Source organism: Physcomitrium patens, chromosome 8 (genome assembly GCF_059467195.1).
Source record: "Physcomitrium patens ecotype Gransden chromosome 8, ASM5946719v1, whole genome shotgun sequence".
NCBI classification, from domain to species: Eukaryota; Viridiplantae; Streptophyta; class Bryopsida; order Funariales; family Funariaceae; genus Physcomitrium; species Physcomitrium patens.
Window position 1 is genome coordinate 16,700,062 of NC_143417.1, and position 16,183 is coordinate 16,716,244.

The following is a 16,183-nucleotide window of genomic DNA, read 5'->3' on the forward strand; positions in this document are numbered from 1 at the left end:
TTTTAAGCATATGATCATTTTTCTTATCAATGATTTCTATCTCTAAAGCAACTTAAATCGCTCTTTTGAAATCTTTAGGTCTCTTCTTTAAAATATCTCAAATTATAGAGGGCATGGCAAAATCTTGGATAAAGTAATGCCTTATGGTATCTTCATTTAAAAGATTATCAATGTATCAAGTATAAACTATACAAAATTACCTCACATAAGAGGTAATGTTCTTTGAAGGACCTCATTTAATGTTGCTTAAAGCTAAAAGAGCTTTTCATTAGCCAATTATGGGCCTAAGCTGATAAAAAAAAGTTTCCAAAAGTTGTTTCTATGTAATAAACGACTCCTCTATATGGGATCTATACTATGTGTATGCAAAATCTATGAAGCTTGTTGAAAACCAAATAAAGTAGTATCCATGGTTAGTCACAAAACTAATAATAAGTACATCTACAAATCTTTCTATATGAGCTACTAAGTCTTTATTGATGGATCCACTAATTCTTAGAAGATTAGATAGAATTGTTGCTCCTTATAATTCCAAAGATACTACAGTTGATAATCTCCTAAATAACATCATTGGATCAATTTCAATATTTCATTAAAGATATCTATTACATCTATTTGATGTATTAGCCTGTAGAGTTGAAGAAAGTAAAGAATCTATATGAAGTTCTAAAGGTTGCCCTCTATTATGGTCCATCTTAATAGAAGCTTGTGACATCTTATCACAATACTCTTTTAATATGTGGTTTTCTAAAATTATAGGCTCAATATATACATCAATTCATAAAATATGTCTAGATTATAAAATAAGATTGATAAGAAGATAAAGAACTGTAGACTTAATTCTAAGTGGTATGCAACTAAATATATGGCTTTTAAATAAATCTCTTAAAACAAAAGACCTAGTAGGTAGTTTAAAATAAAATAACTAGATTTTAAATTATTTTTATTTTTATTTTATGAAATAACATAAAATCCTTTTTCTACTTATATATTTATGAGGCATGTGGCTTAGTTATATACTAAGATGAGATCTTGTGTCAATTTCAAATTTGTGGTCTCATCCAATAATTAAATCTTTCACGAAAGTAATACATAAAGTCCAGATAAATACCAAATTAAGACCTTGTGCTGAACTTAATATGGTGGAGTCATCTATTAGTTAGACTTAATTTATAATTTAGAGATTAAAAAATAAGGCCAAAGATAGAACAAGTAGTTTAAAATTTTAATACATGGCTACTATAAAAATTAGATAGACTAAATTTAAGGCACCTTGTAGGATAACATGCAATAATCAACTTTGTCTTATAGGAGTTTTAAGTGTAAAATTCACTCCTCAACCTAATTACAAGATGGCCTCAATTAAGAGTTACTTGTAATTGGTGATGTAAAGTGAAAGTAGCAAGAATAAGAACAAAAAAATCAAAACACAAAAATAAGTGAAACAAGTGCAATCAAGCAATTATATTTTACAAAACTAGTTACAATCTATTTATTGAATTTTTATCCAATAAAAAGTTTTAAAATATAAAAATATATTTTTTAAAAAATAATTTTTTTATCTTTTAAATGGTATAAGAAACATGTAAATTCAAATTACTATGAATAAGTTACAAAGGTTTAAAAATAATAAATAAATAAATAAATAATTAAAAAAATAATTTTTACCTCAAGAATAACTTATCTAAGAGATTAAGAGTTCAAGCCTCATGAAGGCTCACAAGTAGTATATATGGATCTCTGAGAGAGGCCACGAGGCTTTAGTCTTATCTTCCTAACTACCTTCATGGTGCTACAATCTATATAGAACTTGTGCACCTTTCGTCTTACAAGGACTATATTAGCTGTTGGTCTTCCTATTTTCTACTAGTAAAACAAATTATATTATATTTTCGACTTCACTATGGTGTTTAAAAACATCCAAATAGCCTAGAAACCTTTCGTGGCCTTCAAATCTTGCTCCATTTCTTCATAATGAATCCCAAAGTCATAAAACTCATTTTTACCAAAGTCTTGGAAATTGCTCTAAAAATTCCTAAAAAATTCTAAATAAATCATAAATAAATTCTAAAAATTCTTATAATATTTTTATAATATTAAAATTATTTTGAAGCTATACTTTATTATCTTGAAGATTTTTTATTGTAATAAAAATAATTTCAATCTACTGTAAATCCTACTTTCTTCATAAATAACTATAAGATATGAAGTTCTTTTTCATGCTTCTTTTAGCTACTAATAAGAATTTATAGTTTTTTTTATAAATAAAATATATAGATAGAAATATAATATAAATATTAATCTTAATAAATATCCTTCAATATTCAATAATAAGTAAAAAATTCTAAATCAACTAAGATAATTACCTCCAAAACTCATCAAGACTCCAATTCTATAACTAACATTCTAATTTTCTATTTTTCTAAAGATTTCTATGCTATTGACCATATATTATAGTTTTAAGCACTCTAAATGTATCTTTCTTTGTTAAAGCAATCAATGAGTCAATTTACTTACTCATAAGAGTCATTACTTTCCACAAAAACCATTCAATGTTAAAAAGAAGTCATGCCAACTATCAAGCCGACTTCACTATTTACAAAACATCTAAAAATGAAAAATATATTATTAGAAGAAATGAATTAATTATTAACAAAAGATGTATGCAACAATAGTAGGATCTAACTATCCTTTGACAAGCCCTATCTTCCTTCAACTAGAGGTTATGGAAAAGAAATTAAAGCCTTTGACAGAGTTTTATTACAAGATTCAAGTAAGATTTTAACAAGAAATTTTGATCAGGCTACAATCCAAGAGTCAAGCCAAGCTTCAACCAAAGACTTTGGTTGATCTTTGAGGAAAGACCTTGGCCGGACTTTGGAACAAGATCTTAACTGGCCTATAAAAGAAGACCTTGGTGACGCTTCGATAGAAGACCATGGCTAGGCTTTAATTAAAGATTTTGGCCAAGCTTTAAGACAAGACCTTCGTTGGTCTTTAATGGAAGATTCTAACCAAGATTTGATCAAAGATCTTAACTAGGCTTCCATCAAAAACCATGGCCAAGTTTTGATTAAAAATCCTAGCCAAGTTTTGATTAAAAAGCCTAATCAGGCTTTGATATGAGTCCTACCAATGTATTTTAAGAAGTAGATTGGTTAAAAATATAATAATTCATTTTATTATACAAATATTAAGATTAAAAATCTTTATAATTATTTAATTATTTATTATAATTTAGAAGTATTTATAAGTTATAAAAGTTTCATTGAAAGAAAAGTCATATAAATAGAATCTTAGTAAGTTTTAGAGGTAATTATCTTAGTTAGTTTAATATTTTTATTTATTGTTAAATAAAAAAGATTAGTTATTAAGATCAATATCTTTATTAGTATCTTATCTATATTAATTATATATAAAATCCTATCAATGATTAATAAATAATTAAAAAAAAGTATGAAAAGAACTTCATATCTTTCTAATTAATTATATAAAAAATAAAAAATTTAGTAGATATAAATTGATTTTACTATTATAAAAAATTTTGAAGGTAGAAAAAAAATTCTTAAATAGTTATTAATAGTATATAATTATTATATGATTTTAAATAATTTATTTAAAATTTATTTTGAATTTTTTAGGAATTTATTATAGAAGATTTGAAGACCTTGGTAAAATTGAGTTTACTACCTTGGAAGCCATTATGAAAAATGAAGGAAGATTCAAAGGCCATGCAAAGTTCTCAAGCTAATAAGATGTTTTTAAACACCATAATGAAGTCAAAAATACAAAAACATTAGTTTTACCAATAGAAAATAGGAAGGTTAGTACCTAATCTAGTCTTTATAAAAAGGAAGGTACATAAATCTCATATAGATTGTAGCACCTTGGATATAAGTAGGAAGATAAGACTAAGGCCTTGTAGCCTCTCTTAACAATCCATATATACTACTTGTTAGCCTTAGTGAGGAGAAAAAATCAATACTTATTGTCATTATTTGATTTTTTTTTCGATGTCTTTCAAATAATCCATTGTTACATGCAATAGCAAGGTAAATTATTACAGAGATTTTGCCTTTGATATTTTCATCAGTAAATCTTTGACATTATCCTTTAATTTATATCAAAATTGATTGATAAGAGCTTTGTCATTTTAGTCTATGTCACAAGCAAGGTTTTGGCATTCAGCAACATACATAATGGCTAACAATGATCTTTACCTTAAAAATTAGAGCTTGATCTCTGCTACTCTTTTTTGATCACTTTCTGCAAGTGTAGCCATAAATATTTTTAGAAATGAATTCAAATCAGAAAGTTGTCATGAATCTTTTTTTGTTAAAGGTACAAAGTAAGAAAAAGTACTTCTTGATAAAAGTGTGCCTATAAATCCAACTTGAATAAATTTGTTGAAATATTGGAAAAGATGCAACTTTAGATAGAGCCTGACTTGTTGCAAAAATCTTCAAAATTTTGATCTTGTTCCATCAAACTTCTTAGGCATACTAATCCTTGTCTCCATCATAATTATAGAAGCAAAAGTCCCTGGATTTGGTTGTGACCTCGATCTATTTGTTTTCTTCAATTTCAGATTTTTTGCTACAAATTCCAAACTTCTTCTATAAGTGTAGGCATAGTACATCTATGATTCATATTAGAAATATATTAGAGTTCTATTCTTAGAATGTTAACAAGCTCATGAAGATCTACAATAATTGTAAATCTATTCTCTCTTAAACTATAAGTAACATCCATAAATTTTTTATCAATAGACAACTCAAAAAAATTTAAAAAGTTAAAATAAAAGAGAGTAATCTGCAACCTCTAATATTAAATGAAAATTTCTACAAAGAAAGATAATCCAATCTCTTTAAAGAAAAAGATCAGTGTTAAAAATTAAGACTTTTTGTTTAAAGGTAAGTAGTCTGAAACCTTCAAAATATAACAATAGAAGTGGAATAATCCACTCACTTCTAAAATAAGATAGAAATAGTAAGTTAGGATTCTTATCAAACTGTCAATAACATGAATCTTGATAAAAGAAATTCCTCAATATACTCTTGTATTACTAAAAAGAATTAGAAATTCATTCAAAGATGATATATTATTGAACTAGAATGGCTATTGCCAAAAACAAAAAAACTAGAAAGTCTTAAAATAAGACTATGGATTAGAAAAACATTGATAAGAGTCAAGAAGGCTTCATTCTTGCCTCCATATATATTCTTAACTAGGAACTATGTGGCAATATCATATGAGACTTCTAAAACATGTTGACTTTGTAAGACACATTGTTGTGTTATAACACAAGTATACCGTGAAAATATAAAGAAAGGGGATTTTTATTAATGTTCAGTTACCTCGAATATTGGGAGCAACGATCAATTCCAATGCAAATACTGAGAGGCTAGGGTCAGTCACCCCGTTACATTTAGTCCGGGCATATTGAAATGCTCCATTCGATTCCAATAACGAGAGTCAGCAGAAAGGGAAAGAACCAATTCAACGACGGGTGAGCCTGGTTCGAAGAGCCAATTGGATCCGATTTCAAGACATCCAATCCGGGTCCTCTTATCCAATATGAGACCTGACTTGGTCGGGCAACCCAATGCGGTCCAATTACGGGAAAATCCAGGTCTTACTACGAGCCTCTTAGCTAATATGAGACCTGAATTGGTCGGGCGACTCAATGTGGTCCCGATTACGGGGCTCCAATTCCGTTTCAGGCAGTTCCGTCCTTTGTGCCATTCCGGGAATGTCGTTTCGGTAAAAGGATCTCTTAAAGGTAAAAATGGAGAAAAAAGCTCTGACGACGGGAGCCAATTTCGGATCCAAGATGAAAGATTGAAGAAATTTGGAGGCTAGGATTTGAGAGAGGGGAGAATTAGGGTTAAAGGGGAGGATAGGTTAAGAAATGGAAGAGGGGGGAATAAGTTTTTGAGAAGGATCTGAGAGCTAGCTTCATGCTTCGGGGAGGGAAAAAAAAGACAGAGAATTGGGGTTTTTTTTCTTCATAGGGTTTTGAAAAGACTAAGGCAATCGTTGCTAAAGTCAGTGTTGTACTGGTGAATCGAGATTTTAATGAAGTGGGTGTGATTACTCTTGACTGTTTTGTGAAATTGAGTTATGTCTGTGATGAAGAATTAAAAGACTGTCTATAGGATTGAGTATGCGGAGTGAATGAAATTTATTGGGTTAATCTAACGAGACAGTCAATGGATACAAGATCGTGAGTATAAAGTAGTATCGGAGATTAGCAGATTGGATTGTTCGGGGTTCTCTGTAACGTCTAGAGACCTACCGACTGGGGCAAAAAGGACTTCGACGAGCAGTCAAAGGACATCCATATAGATTTATGGTATATTCTTACAATTGTTTATATTCCAACAGTCAAAAACCGATAGACTGGTTGAATATTAGCGAATCTCCATACTACCTTCTACAGCCAGACGCCCGGCGCGTTCTCGAGCAAGAAAGCATGTAATACGACAACGTATCTTAACTTGTAAGACAAGTTTTCTATATATGCATTATTGTATTGTAAATGCTTATAGTATGTAAAAATTAGTTAAAATATATTATATATTAATAAATCTAGATGTATATTAGAGTGGTTAGTAGAATAAATTAAAAAGAGTTGGTATAAGAAACTTTATTTTGAGTTTTATCTATTTTGATTATAACATTTAAAAAAAATTATAGGACCTAAATGCTTAGTATGAAGCCTTGAGAAGAGATTAGAGCCTAAAGAAGAAATTCTTAACTAGTAGGAGGCTTATTGAGAAGGATGAAAGCAAGGCATGGGAATCTTCATTCCTATTGGTGGAAGGCCATGCCCAATGGGCTTCAAGGAGGCTATCTGAAGCCTTATTGGGGATTAGGGTTTTTTTTTTGAAGACATTCGAGCTTAGGAGGCTTAGATCAGCAAGTTCAAGATTTTAGATATAATTTGGGTGAAGAGTTTGTATGATTTTGAGTTTTTGTAAAAGAGATATAAGTGTTTAAAGTTAAGATGTCAAATTTGTACCTACTATCACTCTTTGAAGCCTCACATGTGCGTACAGAGAGCAATGAAAGATTGGTGACTAGAGTTGGAGAGAAAAAAAATTTGGCTACACTTTACATATATTATTTGATGAATTTCAAGTCTAAATGAAGGAGTTATAGGACATTGAAAAAAGTATATGTAATTCAAAGGTAGTAAGTGAGTTATTTTGTTGATAGTAATGGTTGGAGCCATATCTTAAGTTTCTAAATGAATTTTTGGCTCAATTATTTTATAAGTGTCTATTATTAGGTTAAAAAGCTATAGATCAAAGTTTCATAGTATTTGAGTACTTATTTTGTGAGATATGAAGAAATTAGCACGTGGATTTATATAAGCTAGGGTTTAAAGCTACTATTAGGATTTTGGTGATATCTCAAGATCTGTAATGAATTTGTAGTTGAATTTTTTTGTGATAGCTTTTGAAAGTATACTAATACTTCTTGTAAAATTTTAGGTTGTTTGGATGGTCCGATCGTGAGATATGAGCTTTTGAAGTTCAAAAAATATTTTTTACAAGGATATATAAGTTTTTAAGATACTTTATCATACGTTTGGGTTTTTTTGGTACTTGGGCTTATGTATTGATAGAATTTCTCTAAAAGAAAAAATATTATATATATAAACTTGGTACATTTATATCTTAGACTTGATTGAGTATTTAGTAGCAGCCAAAAGCCCAGCGCTTTTCTGAGGCAAACTCTCTCTACCTTGATAGCACCACATAATTAGCTTCTTTTGCAAGCTACTAATACATGGTTAACTTATTGACTAAGTTTCTAATCTATCAATCAACTACAAATACATATTAAGTAAAAACATCATGTATAGAACTTCTAAGAAGCTTCTCTAGAAGGTATTATGAAATTAACCTACTTTTATCTATTTCTACCTAATCATGTAGGTATTTACTAGAATATATATATATATATATATATATATATATATTCTTATGATATTTTATCTAGACGGCCGTTTTAATGGCTATAAGTCTAATTTTGACTCTATCTTATAAACGGTCAATCCTCGAGTATCAATTCAACCTATCCTAGAAAAGTTTTAGCCCAAACCTACACTCTAATTAATTCTAGTATCAACCATGTTAATTATTTATCTCTTTCATCCTAATTTTATCAATTTATGGCCTTCTTAAGATAATAAAAGAATTTCTACAGTATAAAAGATAAAATTACTAATCAACCTTTAAACTATTAGCTATTAAGACAAAAAATAAACTAAGAGAATTCTATAAAAGTCATGATTAAATTTCTAGAATTATTATTAAATCAAGATAATAAAATATTAACTAGAAATTTATTTTTTATTATATTTTTACCATGTGGTTGTATTATAATACAAATTTTAAGGATTAGAGCCTATGGAATGCATCACAAAAAATAAAAATAAAAAAAATCAAGAAAAAAAAAGAATCCAGGTAGTTGGATTCATATCAATAAAGAGGTGTAAGCCCAAATTTTACTACTTGATGAATTTGATACCACACAATAAGTTTATAAGGTAGAATGGAGGAATTTCTAATTGTATGATTTCTAAGTTAATTTAAATCTTAGTGGTTGTAGTTTAGTTAAATTAATGCCCTTCAAACAATGGTTATCAATATTAAATAAAAAGTTTTAACGAAATTTACTATGGTCTTTTAAGACTATTTGTATGATCTTTATTTAAATTCTATAGGTTCTTTTAAGATCATTTATTTGATTTTTACTTAAATCTCTTATTTATTAGACTTATAATTTAATTTATTAATTACAACAAAGAAGAAGAAAATAAATAAAACTTATGAGAGCCTCACAATATCGCTCAACAAGGAATAAACAAAAAAGACAAATAATGAAGATGAAACAAAATTAATTAGAGGAAAGTTGGTTGTTTTAGGATTTAAGTCACACAATTCAAGACCATTTTTATACCTTCTACTTATTTATAGTTGTTCTTTTAATACCATTTACATGGTTTCTACTCAAATTCTATTTGACCATTCAAACCATTCATATGGTTTTTACTTGATTATTCATAAACCATTTAAGATTATTTACATGGTTTCTATTAAATTTTGTGTGATTATAAAATTAGAATGAATTAGAATGAATTAGAATAAATAAATAATTATCTAATTGAAATTTATCAATTATGACTTCTTAAATAACTTATGATAAAAATAAATAATTAAGTTCTTATCATTAATTTGTAGTAAAAATAAAATCTTAAAGTTTAAACTAAAAATATAAATTAAAAATAAATAGAGAAGATTAAAGGTTAAAAGTATAAAATTAAAAACCCCAAGTTGAAATATGAAATTTACACGCTACCATGAAAGTAAAAATGGAACTGAAGAGAGATAAAAGCAAAGGTACCTTCATAAAACCCTAGAATTGAAGGCAACAACCTCCTTCTACTCCAAATAAATTTTAAAAATTGATATTAACTCCAAATTGAATTATTTTTTAATTCTTCAAACTTAACTTAAAGGCGCTCTTGTCTAAAAAAGTTCAACTTAATCCAGTACCTAAGCCGCAAGAAATGCTTCTTCAAAATTGAGTGATGAAGACTATAGTAGAAAACAACCTCCCTCCACTTGGAAATTATCCAAAAATTAAAATCATCTTTTATTTCAAAGAAAATTTTTCATTGGAAGCTCAGCTTAAAGATGCACTTATTTCTAAAAATTTACAATAATCCAATAAGGAGGCAATGAGAATTACCTTTTCAAAGGTAGGTGATCTAAACTGCTAAGGCAGCCGACCCCTTGGCACTCAAAATTTTACCAAAAATTCGTCTTTATTTCAAATCAAGCAATTTTTATCTTGTTGGAAAGCTAATACTAAAATTTATAACTAAAAAAAATATTCACATTGTAACTTAAAAAATCAAATGACTGATTGAGGAAAAGTCGAGGCTCTTAAAACCATTGGAGTATTTGGGAGGCTGAGGGAGCTATCTACAACAATAAAGTATGTTTAAAAATCCAATGACCATCATTCCCACTTAATATCTATACACACACTCACAAAATTTGAAATGGGATTTAAAATCCAAAATAAGATTGAAATTAGGATTTAAGACCAAAATTTGGCATGCCTTTGCCCTTCACCAAAGAGAAGAGAGAGAGGGCTTGGGAAACCAAGCACTCTTATATAATTGAGTGGTGGCTTGTGAGAGGTGGTTGCATCTCCATTGTTGATCTCTAAGATCTCTAATGTAGATCTAAGGCCTTCATTCATCTGAGAGCTAATTTCATTACTAAGGTTGATGGCTCTTGTAAGTGATCAAAAAAGCACTTATTGATAATTCTAACTTCACTACTATATTCAAAACATCTATTCATGCTAAGATCAACTATTCACATGCCTTAATCCATGTTCATTTGTAATTTTTATGAAGGTTTTTACTTACAAGGATTTTGGCAATTTTTGTAAAATTGTTCAAAAATGAGAATTTCATTGCTCTACTTGTATTTTGAAGTAGAGGGTGCTCATCTTATTTTCTTCACTCCATAAGGTAAATCCAATGCCGCTATTATATTAGAAAGGCTTCCATTAAATAGAAGAATTACTTTGTTGCGTGGATTTGTTAAATTTCGAAAAAATCTTCAAAACCCTCATTACTTCAGTAAGTCTTTTAAAAAATTATAATTCTAATTCATTCTAAATCATATGAAATGATTTTAGGTGAATTCATAGGATCTTAGTCAACCATCATAGTAATAACCAACAACCTCTAAATTATTAAAATTAATAAAATTGCTATTCTAATTTCTAATTCTTATCTCTTTGGTCCTACTTAATCTAAATCAAGGAATTATGCTATGATTTATACCATCAAAGGTTACAATCCTAAAAATTCTATAAAACTAAATTCTACTTATATAAATCTTACTCTAAAATGATCAATTATCATAAAATAAAGAAGTAACAAAAATTTAAAGTTTGGAGTATAATTGAGAGCTCACATAGAACTTCATTCAAAGAAAATATATGAAGAGGTTTTGAAGATTTCAAAGAATTTTTGAATACCAATAGTCATGCAGTATTGCAAGAGGCTATAGTATAGACTAAGTATAAGACTATCACCAAAAAGATGAAGCTTGTGATAATTCAATTGCTTTAAGATACCAAAAAGTACAACAAACAATATACTATAGAGCCAAAATTGAAGGAGTCAAGAAGGATTAATCACAAGTTTATTAAGACATCTTTGAACAAGTTGAAGATTGAATGGGGTGATTTTTTTTACTAAGGTAGAAAAGAATTTTTTTTTAGAGATGCTTTTTAAATATAATAAGGCTTTTGTCTTTGTACTTAAAGAAATAAGTTTTATAGATCCTAGTATAGTAGTATCTATAGTTATTTTGAGTATTCTTTATATGTCTTGGAACTTAAAGCCTATTTCAATGTTGTATTATGTATCTTCTTCTTTGAAAATGCATCTCGCATCTAGTTGTAAGAGGTGAAGTTGTATGTTGCAATTATCTAAGAAATCTTAATAAGTTTCAACTACTAAAAAAGAAGAAATTTGAATTCCAATGCAAAAGAATTTAAAGCCAATACAAAGTATTCAAAAATATTCTTTTTAATTACTTTAAATAAATACAAACTCTAATCGTCTTATTATTTGTTTTTTTTCACAACTTCCAATTTTTTCTCCAAATCCTCATCATAGGCAATGAACTTCAATAAGCTATAATTTTTGATCTAATTACTAAATTGGTCCAAAATTTTATCTACTAATGAAAAAATATATCTTCTATATGTTTAAAAAATTTCAATCCAATTCAACTAATAAATTATAAGAAAAATGCAAAAGAACTGCACTAGTATTCCTTGGATGTCAGCTTGAAGATTGATGATGAAGTTCAAGCAATAATTTTTCTATCTTTATCTATTAACTTCAGATCTAAATTGGTTTGTAGCTTGATATAATAGTCTATTTAAACCATGCCAACTTTTTTTTTGTTCAAATAAGTAGATCTTCAAATATCATAAAAATCCTACTCAATCTTAAACTACTAATTTCTAGTATCTCCTTGTACTAATAACTAAATATCTCTTAATTACATTATTAAAATATTATAAAGATTCACACATATTTAGTACATCTATTTAATTATGCATTGATAAAATTTGAACAATAAATGTTATACACATCTTACAAACTAGTCAATATTGCTATCCTTAATTTTATTGTATAAATCCAAAGTCACCAATACAAATTTTGATTTTGTATAATGATTGCAAAGTTATTTCAAAAGCTATAAAAACAAGCTTCATAATTTTGAAACAAGCTTAAAGTTAATTCTTTGATTCAATTCTTTGATCCCTCCTACTTTGTTCTAAGTAGCCGTTTTAGTAGCCTGAGGTCTGATTTTGACCTTGACCGACAAATGGTCGTCTTTCAAGTATCAATCTAACTTTTTTTAGTAATTTTTTTAACACAATCCTATCCTTTATTTCATCTTAGAGTTGATTATATTTAATATTTATCTAATCTATTTCATTTTTATCAATTTTTGGCTTTTTTAAGGCATTAAAAGAATTTTTATAATCTAAAAGGTAAACTTGCAAATCAATCTTTAATCTACTAGCTATTAAAATAAGAAAGTAAACTAAGATACTTTCATAAAAATCTTATTTAAATATTTAGAATTATTATTGAACTAATATAATAAAGTAAAAATCATAATATTATTTTTTTTCGTACTATATTTTTGAATCTAATGCTTATATATACTTTGCTATAAGATATAACTAAATTGGTCACTCATATGCAAAATACAATAAATCAAATTTTAAAAGAATTTGTACCAAAAAATATCATATCATTTTTAGATGATGTTCCAATTTAAGATTGTAAGAAAGAGGCTAAAGATTTGACTTTGGAAGAAGATGGATGCTATAGATTTATAAAAAACATATTAAAGATATAGATCATATTTTGAAGAAACTTGAGGAAGTAGATTTTATTTTATTCCTTGAAAAGTCTACATTTGAATTTAAAGAAATTATGATTGTTAGACATTTATGAAGAAGCTATAGAAGGAAATCAAACTTGGATAAGATAGATGCTAGTACAAGGATGAAGGCATGTAGGAGCACCACCAAGATAAGAAGATTTTTTGGATGCTTTTATATTTTATGATATACAATTTTTCTATTATTATAGAGCTTTTGTGTTGGTTATTAAAAATAAATAAATAAATAAATAGAGTAAAAAGTAAGAATTGACCATAGATGAATTAAAGTTGGTATTAAAATCACCACTAGTGTTAAGGTAAGTAGACTATAATCATGGAAGACCATCAATAGTGACAGTTGATACAAGCTATATAGCCATTGGATGGACTATTGGACAAGATGATAAGAAAGGTAATTGATTTATAATTAGATTTGGAGCAAGAATTATTACTAAAAAGTAAAGAACTTATCTATAAGTAAAAAAAAAAAAAAAAAAAAAAAAAAAACTTTGGAGTATTCTTATTACATTGAAGGTTGAAAAGAATTATTTAATAGGTGCTCATATAGTATTGGAGACCAATTTCTTATCTTTGCTTAAAATGGTTTTTAATTTTATTATACCAAATATTACTATGCTTAGATGGATTATTTTTATTAAGTCCCTAAATCCTATTTTGATATACGTCATGGACAAAAAAAACTTGGTGGCAGATATGTTGTCTAGGGTTGAATAGTCAACAAAGAAGGAAATGCTTGCACTAGAGGAAGATGGAGACTTGGTCCAAGGCTTTGTATTTGTAACAAATAGAAGAGACCAAGGTAATGAGGTTCTATTCTTTAGAATTGATTTATATGAAAGAAGGTTGAAAGACATTAGTTTGTATTTGAATACAGTGAAAAGGCAAGAGAATTAATTGGACAAGAACTTGAAGGATATTAGGCACCAATCCTATAACTATTGTTTATGTGATAAGTTCTTATGGAAGAGGCCAAAGAAAAGAGATAGTGTATCATTAAGAGTGGTGGATGATTTGGAGATCAAACACAAGGTATTAGGTGAGTTTTATAATATATTATAGACTGAGCATAGAAGAATTTGGACTACCTATACCAACATCAACAAGCACTATTGGTGGAAGGGCTTATATAAAGATGTGGAGGAATTTATAAATTTTTGCAAATAATGCCAATTACAATCCAATCTAAAGTATAGAAATGATTTATGTCCTACCTATCTACTTGCCATTCATTTTCAATAAGTAATTGATTTAGTTGCCATGCCAATGGGGCTTTGATGGATGAAGTATTTAATTTTGATAAAAAATAAACTCTCTAATTATATAGAAGGAAGGACATTGAAGTCAAAGTCTATAGAGGTAGTATGTCGATTTATTTTAGAAGATATCATATGTTTTTATGGGAGCATTGGAAAGATGAGAACAGATTGAAATGAACTTAATAGAATAGATGCATGTCGATTCTTTATAAAGTATGAAGTACAATTCAAATTGATTACATCCTATAATCTCAAAGCCAATAATAAGAGTAAAAAGAGGCATCTCCAATCATTTAAGCTTTGGTCAAGGCATATAAGGATCAATCAAGGCTATAAATTAAGCTTTTTTTATTTTCTTTATGAATAGATAGGATTATTTATTGCTTAATTATTGGCTATATGCTAGTGGAATTGATGTTGCAATAAAAGTCCTTAATGCTTATAGTAGAATCTATTTTCTTTTGGTTATTTTTGTCTTAAAAAGGTAGCATTGATATGAAGAGATTGTTAGAGCTTCAATTTACCAATTAAAACAATTATCCAATGATCATCAAGTTGCTATGGATAAGCTTAAGGTAGTTAGGTTGAATAACAAAAAAAATATAATAAAATTTACTAATTAAGGTCTAAGCCAATTAAAGATGGTGATTAGATTTTAGTTTATGATAGTAGTTTGATGCACCAACATTCTATTCTTTATAAATTAGCATGGAATTGGTTAAGATCCTAGGTGGTAGTTGAAGTATACGATAATGCAACTTATTTTCTTCAAGATTTAGATGAACTACCATTGAAGTCTATAATTACAAGAAAGCAAATTAAAAACTTCAAGTGGTCAAATGGAATGAATTACATAGAAGATTTAAAGGCTTTTAAGTCTCAATATTTTGATCAATGGTTCAAAAGTGATATGACTCACAATGACTCTTATTCCAATCATGAAGGTATTGTGGTGTAATTCTTTAGCACATACCAAAGTATGTGGAAGTTTAGAGGAGGTGAGTGTTGTGATATATTTAATTTAAGTGCATCAATGATATTTAGAGGATAATTAGTTTTATTTGTAAGAAAGAGGAAATATAATGCTAATATATTTACAAATTTGAATGGAATTTAGAATATAAAATTATTACCTTAAATGGATTATTTAAGCTTTGAAAATATTATATTTTAGAATAGATATCCAACTCTATAATGGTTCTAGACGGATCTTGAAAGAAGATTGAGTAGGGATTTTTTGCATCAAAAGATTTTCTTTTGCTTGGGTAGGATTTTGTAAGGAAAGAGGTTGCTATAATTTTAGAGAGGTAAGTTTTAAGACTGGTTTAAGGTTTTTAAGACCACTTATTGAATTATCATCTTTACATATTGAAATTTTGAAGAAAGCTAAATCTTATTGTTAGCTTTTCAATGAGCTTTAGTACACAAGAAGAAGAGCTATAATAAAGTTCCATGAAAATATGATTGGATGAACCATAGTACATGGAGATAAGCTTAGGTTATGAATGAATTAGATTAATTTAAATGAATTTTTATATTGGATGAGAATTAATTAAAAAATAGAGTTTTTAAATAAAGATAAAATTAAATATAGATGAAAAGATTATTTAAAGATGATAACTTATATTTAGATGATTTTTTATTAATAGATAAATTTTAATTAAATAAAAATATTATATAAAAATATAACATAATATAATATAATAAAAAAATGATTTTTTAAAAAATATTCTTTAAATCTGTATTTTGTAAATGATTTATTATCATAAATATAAATTAATAATAGAAGTTAAGCTTGATTAATTAGATGTTTTAATTAGAAGAAGAAGTGAATAAAAATTAGGATTTAAATAAAAACTATAATTTATAAAAATTAGATAGTTAAGTCACTCG